This window comes from Pongo pygmaeus, chromosome 13 (assembly GCF_028885625.2).
Source record: "Pongo pygmaeus isolate AG05252 chromosome 13, NHGRI_mPonPyg2-v2.0_pri, whole genome shotgun sequence".
NCBI lineage: Eukaryota > Metazoa > Chordata > Mammalia > Primates > Hominidae > Pongo > Pongo pygmaeus.
The window spans coordinates 63,015,244-63,023,642 of record NC_072386.2 but is presented as its reverse complement, the minus strand read 5'-3'; the positions used below and the strand labels follow the sequence as shown (position 1 = coordinate 63,023,642).

The window sequence follows — 8,399 nt, the reverse complement described above, 5'->3', positions numbered from 1 at the left end:
TCATAGGAGATTTCGAACAGAATGTATTTGAAATTAAACATACTTATTAAATTAGAAATAATGGTAATGATGGAACTGCTAACTCAAATGAGCATTCATAACCCTTGTTAGATATCAAAAGAATAGAGGCCAATACAAATGAAATAGAAAGCAAATTGACACATTGTTTTACAAGTTGTCTTAGTAGGTTCTAGGCTGCCATACTAAAATAACATAGATTAGGTGGCTTAAACATCAGAGATCTATCTTCTCACAGTTCTGAAGGCCAGTAAGTTCAAGATAAAAATTCTAGTAGGGTTTGGTTTCTGGGGAGGACTCTCTTCCTTGATTGCAGATGGATCACTTTCTTACTGTGTCCTTACACTGCCTAAAGAAAGCTCTTGTATATCTTCTTCTTCTTTAAGGGTACCAGCCCTATTGGATTAGAGTCCAACCCTTATAAATGCATTTAGCCTTTATTACCTCCTTAAGGACCTATTTCCAAGTATGATCACATTAGGGGTTAGGGTTTGAGCATGTGAAGTTTGGAGAGGGGATACAATTTAGTCCACAGCACTAGTAAACCCAAAATAAATAGCCTACCTTCAACAAAACATTATATCCTTCCTTAAAACACTGAGAAAATAAATGCTTTATTCCTTTTTCTCATGAAAAAAAATAAATCTACATAAAATGGAAGGAATTCCATTGTCTTTTTACTGGCACCCTTTCCTTTTCTATTGAAAAGAGTTCCCTTATAAGAAAGAGTGAGAAATTCCTTGAACTGGACTGGTAAAATTTGCCTCTTCTCTGTGTCATTCTCACCTCTGACCTCTTCACAGATTATCTTGGTAGGATGCCTGCTGATGTTGGCTTTGAGTGATGTGACCTTCAACACTTCCTTAAACATGGACATGAAAAGGATCAGCTTCCAGCAGATTAAGTGAAGTCAAGCAAACTACCAAGAAAAAAAAATAATAAAGGCAGTTTAACTTTGAAAGCAATTTTACTCAATATTTCTAATTTGCCTTTAAGACTTGTAAGAGCCTAGCTTAAATAAACAGATTTCTAGATCATTTCCTATCAATTAGCTAATATTTGGCCTGAAAGAGTCTCCTGGATTTTGTCATATTTTAAATAATGTAAAGACTATATTAGAGGTGATATGACCAACTTAATCTCCAAAACTTTATTTTATTTATTTTATTCAGTATTGTTACATTTATTTTCAATGAGCTTTTTTAAAAAAGGTTATTGCCTCTGCGTGTAGGTATATTTAAAAAAAACAATTTATAATGTGGTTTCACTAATTCAATTTTTAGTTAGTTTTTACATCATGCATAGGAATTTTCTAAATACTGATTTACTGCCTTTCTTCTTCCTGATTACGGTAGCCCGTCCCGATCCCCATGCCCTCAAATATCCCAATATTAACAACATAGCTTTGTCCATATGTATTTTTCTCCATATTTTAAATAATATTTTATAAGCATTCTCTCTTTACATATACATATATATGTATGTGCGTATATGTACACAAACTATGTATGCACATATGCAATCATACATATATACAATTGTTTTGTTATTTTTTATTAATCTAAACAATTATGCAATAGGTACCTTTATATACAGACTCCTACAAATTGGCACATTTGCTTCTATAGAATAGCTTTCTACAAAAAGGAATTGCTTTTTAAAAAAAATTTTGCTTTCCAGGAAAGATACTGCCAGATTCTCATTTTAAAGATTAATTCACTGAGCCCTCTGGAACAGAGGCTAAACAAAGTTAAATTGCTTTACAGTTCAACCAGCCATCTAAGAGAGTATCCTTTTACTTCATAACCACACTAGCATTAGGTTTTAGAACATTATATAGTTTTTCAGATTAAATCATTGTTATATACATTTCTATTTTCCTAGTAACTAGTGAATTTTCCTTTTCTAAGTGTTAGGTATTTAAATTGGCTTTTTGTACATTGAGTATGTATAGCTTTTTTCCATTTTTATACTGCATATTTTGTCATTTTCCTTGTCAGTTTATAAGAACCTTTTGTGTATTACTAAAACAAACTCATTGCCTGTTATTTTCATTGTCGTTTTTTCCGGATACACCATGTGTTTATTAATTTTGCTCATTTTTTTGCTCTAAAAGTGGTTTAAATTTTATTTAGCTACCTCTGAGTTTTTAAATACTCTAGGTTTCTAGTATTACACATCAGCTACCTAGATTTTTTTGGCATTGTTGCAAGAAAATAATCAATTATTTAACTTAACTGGTATTAACTTTTATAAATCGTGTAAGATGCGTATCCATTTTTAATTGCTTCCAGGTATATACACTGCTTATTAAAATGTCACCCTTTTCTCATTGAATACATCTACTAAAGTTATTGTATTAACTTCATTATTTTGATGACGTGTTCAATATAATATAGCATCCAAAAACACATTGTTGGAAAATTTTAAAACTTAAAAAAAATTATCTGTTCATTTAAAATTGCCCATCTCCTAATGTACTAATGCAAATTGTTAGCATGAAGATGGGATTCATAAATAAAGGGATAACAATTGCCATATCTTCTTAAGTATTGAGTAAGTGTGTGGATGTGAAAATTTTAATGAAATAATTCGCTCCCAGTTGTTCAATATATAGTACCTTCTTCTTCTCTGTTCCAGAGTATATTCTGTGTATTAATATTAATCTGTATAATGAGATAATGGAAATAATCCGGAATCTCTCCTATACTCTAACTGCTGCCTTCTCTTTTCTAATTTCTCTACTCTAAACAGCTGATTCTGTTTCTCTGTTAATTTCTCATATCCGAAGTGAGAAAGACCCAGAAATACATAGAAAGTTTGTGATTTGTCTTGTTACCTTAATAGTTTTCAACTTTTCTTTTTTTTTTTTTTGAAACAGTGTCACTCTGTTACCTGGTCTGGAGTGTGGTGGTGTGATTATAGCTGACTGTAACCTCAAGCTCCAGGGCTCGAGCAATCCTGCTGCCTCAGCCTCCCAAAGTGCTGGGATTACAGGCATGAGCCACTGTGCCTGCCTCTTCTCTATTATTTTGTCTGTTTCTGTTTTTCACTTCCTGAATACCCTAACTCAATTTATTCCCTCCCCACAAGAGTAGCACTTCAGACTCTAATTAATCCCATTCTCATTTACACCACTCAAAGTCCTCATAAACTAATAGCTTTGTACATATTTTTGTATATGAAACAAGTTGATATATAATTTTTACATCCATTTTCAATTTTCACAATAATCCTGAGTAGTAGGTATTGTTATTATTATGCCAATGTTACTAAAGAGGCTATATGACTTGTCCATGATCACCAGGCCAATAAAATAGCAAAGACTTTCTGATTATAAGTTACATACGCTTTCCATTGTCACCTTTTTGGTATTTGACTATTTTGTTTGATTGACTAATTTAAGGTGACAATGATTAGTTGTCAATGAAAACACCCTTTTTAAAACTTTGACTCAATATTTAATAGATTTATTTTATCGCAGAAATACAGGCGTGTATATGTGTGTCTGTGTGTTTGTGAATGTCTGTATGTGTGTGTAAACAATTATCTTACATCCGAAGAAACGCTTTTAAGATATCACCCCCACCAAAAAATCATATTTGAAAAAGAGGTAGGAGAGGTTTGAATATAGAAATATTTGAAGTGCCAAAGCAGAGTAAATAAGATACTATAGTTAAAACCGGAAAGAGATATTTGTGGGAGGTACTTTTTTACCAGGGTCACCTATGGCATTCAAATGTGGCTGGCACTGGGAAATTTGACATTCCAGATATCCTTCCCTTTATAATTCCAAATACTCAAATATAAGATACTATATCTCTTTTACATCGAATCACATGAGCTTTCCTCTGGTAAAGTATCATGAAAAATATAATATATAAATATAAAATATATGTTTCTTTGTGTTAAGTTTGCCACATTTAGCAAATAAAAACACAGGATACTCAGTCAAACATAAATTTTGGGTAAACAACAAATTTTATCTTAGTATAATTATGTGCCATATAACATTTGGCACACACTGATACTAACAATTATTCATTGTTTATCTGAAATTCAAATTTAGCTGGTATCCTTTAGCTAACTGGGAACTCCAATTTTGATAATTAATAGTACAGCCAAATCAATACTCATATTGATGTTAAAAGCATGCAGCCACTAACAGCTACAGGATCATCACGTTGCATAAACTTGTTTTTCATTTATTTGGATTTTGATTTTTGCTATTTTTTATTGTTATATCATGGTTGTGTATATTTTGAAAGTACACGTGCTACGTTTATACATGTTTACAATGTGTAATGATCAAGTCAGGACAACTGGGATATCTATCATCTCAAACATTTTTCTTTGTGTTGGGAACATTACAATTCTTCTTTTCCAGCTATATTTTGACATATACAATAAATCATTGTTAACTATAATTTCTCCATTTTACTATCAAATACTGTTAGGTTGGTACAAAAATAATTGTGGATTTTGCCATTACTTTTATGGTGAAAATTGCAATGACTTTTCCACCAATCTTAAATGAACTTATTCCTTCTAACTGTATTTTAAACATATTTTTTAAATTGTGGAAAAATACACGCAACACACATTTTGCCATCTTAACCAATTTTAAGTGTACCTTTTCAGTGGTGATAAGTATATTCACATTGTTGTGCATACCCATCAAATAACAACTCCCCATTTCTCCCTCCCCTCAGTCCCTGGCAACCACAATTCTACTTTCTGCCTCTATGAATGTGACTACTCTAGGTACCTTATATATGTGGAATAATATAGTATTTGTCTTTTTGTGATGGGTTTACTTAGCTTAGCATAATGTCCTCAAGGTTAATCCATTTTTGTAGCATGTGGTAGAATCTCCTTCCTTTTTAAGGCTGAATAATATTCCATTACATGTATATACCATATTTTGTTTATCCAATCATTTAATGGACACTTTGTGGATACTTATTGTGAGGTTATTGTGAATAATGCTGCTGTGAACATTGGTGTACACATATTTATTAGAAAGCCTGTTTTCAATCCTTTGGGGTATTGTATTAGTCTTTTAGGGCTTTTATGACAAAGACCCCAAACTGGGTGGGTTAACCAACATAAATTTATTTTCTCACAATTCTGGAGGCTAAAAGTCCAAGACTAAGGTAATGGCAGCATTGGTGTCTTCTGAGGCCTCTTTACTTGGCTTATAGATAGCTATCTTCTCCCTGTGTCTTCATATAGTCTTCCCTCCATGTAGATCTTTGTCCTAATTTCATCTCGTTAAAAGGACACCAGTCATATTGGATTAGGGCTCAACCTAATGACCTTATTTTAACTTAATTACCTCTTAAAGTCACTATCTCCAAATACAATCACATTCTGAGGTATTAGGGCTAACACTTCAGCGTACGAATTTTGTGGGGACATATCAGCCCATAATAGGTATATACCCAGAAGTGAAATTGCTGGATTATTTGGTAATTATATTTTTAATTTTTTAGACTAACACACTGGTTTTTTATAACAGCTGAATTACTTTTCATTACCACCAATAGTACACAAAGGTTCTAATTTCCCCACATCGTCAACATTTGTTACTTCCTTTTTTATAGTAGCCACCCTAAAGGTGTGATGCTGTTTCTGCCTGTGGTTTTGATTTTCATTCCTCTAATAATTGATGATGCTGAGTATCTTTTTACCTATCTGTTGGACATTTGTGTAACTTTGCAGAAAAGTCTATTTAAGTGTTTTGCCCATTTTTTTAAGTTGGGTTGTTTGTTGTTGTTATTGTTGTTGTTGTTGAATTGTAGAAGTTCTCTCTAGATATTCACCCCTTATCATATATATGATATGAAAATTTTTTTTCTCATTCTGCCTTTTTAGTCTGTTAATTGTCTCCTTTGATGCACAATTTTTTTAAAAAGTTGTATGGTTCAACTATTTTGTTGCCAGTGTTTTTGGTATATCCAAAAATATATTGCCAAATATAAGGTTATAAAGCTTTTCACCTAGGTTTTCTTCTAAGACTTTTATAGTTTTAATTCTTATATTTAGATCTTTGATCTATTTTGAGTTAATTTTTGTATGTGGTATAAGATATGGATCCAACTTTATTCTTTTGCATGTGGATATTCAGTTTTCCCAGCATCGTTTGTTAAAAAGACTGCCCTTTCCCCATTGAATAACCTTGGCATCCTTGTTGAAAATATTTCGAACATATATGTAAGGGTGTATTTTTGAACTCTCTATTCCATTTCACTGACTATATTTCTTCTTTATTTTAGTAACACACTGTTTTGATTACTTCAACTTTATAAGTTTTGAAATAAGGAAATGTGAGACCTCTAACTTTGTTCTCCTTTTTAAATATTGTTTTGGCTGTTCAGGGTTCCTTGAGATTTCATATACATTTTAGGATGGCTTTTTCTCTTTCTTAAAAAAAAAAGACAGATTTGATATGTACTGCATAAATCTATTATTTGATGATAGTTATTGTATTCTTTATTTTCTAACAATGTTTCTTGAACTTAGAGTTACTTCCAATTTTTTAAGTTTGGATGACATCTTTCTGTGGGAGGTAAAATGCTAAAGACACTGCCAAGCAGAGAGAAGTAGCACTTCTGAGAAGGATGGCATAAAGAGAAAAATAAAGGCTTAGTCTATGTCACAAAAGGTATGAAAAGTTGGATAGACATGTGGATTCGTCTGCTTAAAGTGCCATAACTAAATACCACAGAGTGGGTGGCTTAAAAAAGTTTATTTTCTCATAGTTCTAGAGGCTGTAAGTCCAAGATCAAAGTGCCGTCAGGGTTGGTTTCTCAGGAGGCCTCTCTTCCTGGTTTGCCAATGGTCATCTCCTCACTGTGTCTTCACAGGTCCTGTCCTGTGTGATTGAAGAGAGTTCGTTCATTCTCCGGTGTCTTTTCCTCTTCCTAAAACAACACTAGTCTTGTGTGATTAGAGTCGTATGTGTCCTTATTACCTTATTTAAGATTAATTACCTCTTTAAAGGCTCTATTTCCACAGACAGTTACATTGGGATTTAGGGTTTCAACATATGAATTCTGGAGGAACACAACTGAGTTCATGGCAATGTAGTTTGGAAAACTGAGAATAAGAGAGACACATCACTATAAGATAGTCATAGTGACAGTTTCTCACTGGAGTGGCCACCTCTGCTATTCTAGACATAACTGGCAAAGCATGTAAATAATGGATTGCCAGAGTCTGGGAAGTGTTCAAGTTTGTAAAAAACCAAGTTTTGTGAAGGAAAAGACTAGCTTCACTCAATTAATGGCACTTTTAAGGTGATACACCATGTGTTCTTTGTGTTTCTAAAGCAAACAAGTAGAAGGAGAACTGTTACAGATTCAGATATTCAGTTTACATTTGGAAGAAGAGTAGATTCAAGGACACTGAGTGTCAATATAGCAATAATTGCCCCTTCGATTTAGAATAAAATATTTTCAAAGCTTCTCAAAAACACAAATCACTAAATTTTTATTGATATTGCAGTGAAAAAATCTGAGCCAGTGTGTAAATCACTTGGAAGATAGAGTAATAATTTATTTTTGAAATAAATATTATTGTAGCCACCACAGTATTTCTTAACTTCCAAGAAACTAAAGCTAAGTTGAAAATAATTAGAAAAACTACTTGGTATTTTGGAGTGACACCACATGTGAGTGAAATTTCAAAATTATTAGTTAAAAGCAACATTGGCATTTTAACCTTTATAAAATGTCAGAAGATAACATACTAGAAACACAACTGTCCTAAAATTATACCAAATAACTATGCTATTTTAAGTAACATCATATAGATCAAAACTCTCTAGACATTTTCCACACCATTTAAACCCACCGTTTTCTTCACCAAGATTGTGAATTAATTGTAGTATTTACCAATTCTTTCTTAATGTTGAGCGCACTGCATCACTATTTTTTACATATTTATGCATTTACTTGTTTTGCTTATTTATTCTTTTTTATTTTTGTTTTTAATTAATGCAGCCTGAATATAAATGATTACAATTACTTGAGAATTATATGTGCTTGAGTTCAGGTGGCTCAAATACTGTACAGTGACAGTATTTTTGTAAACTCACTGTTACTAAGTTTCAGCATCAATGTTTTTGAGGGAAAGTTTATTTCCCTCTATTTTACTGCCACAGGTAGTGAGGCTTAATCATGAATAGCTGACTTATGAGCAGGCCATAGTATAACAAGGGTCTTAGTGTAAGAATATGGTGGCTCATTAACATAATTTGAGTTAAGACCTGGAAGGAATTCCAAATCTGTCACTTCCAATGCAACTTTTGGGAAGTGATTTAAGTTAAATAGTCCTCTATTTTTCTTTTCACCATTCAAGTGGGAGTGATGGTAATA

The 8,399-nt window shown here is 32.4% G+C and overlaps 1 long non-coding RNA gene across 1 annotated transcript in view; it reads right to left on the bottom strand.

Annotated features, from left to right (window-relative positions):
- Window positions 1–817: 817 nt before the first annotated feature.
- LOC129044282 (uncharacterized) overlaps window positions 818–8,399 on the bottom strand; it is a 49,829-nt gene continuing 42,247 nt past the window's right edge. The window contains exon 4 of the long non-coding RNA XR_008504639.1: window positions 818–937. This is a non-coding gene — a long non-coding RNA (uncharacterized LOC129044282). The remainder of the gene's footprint in view (window positions 938–8,399) is intronic.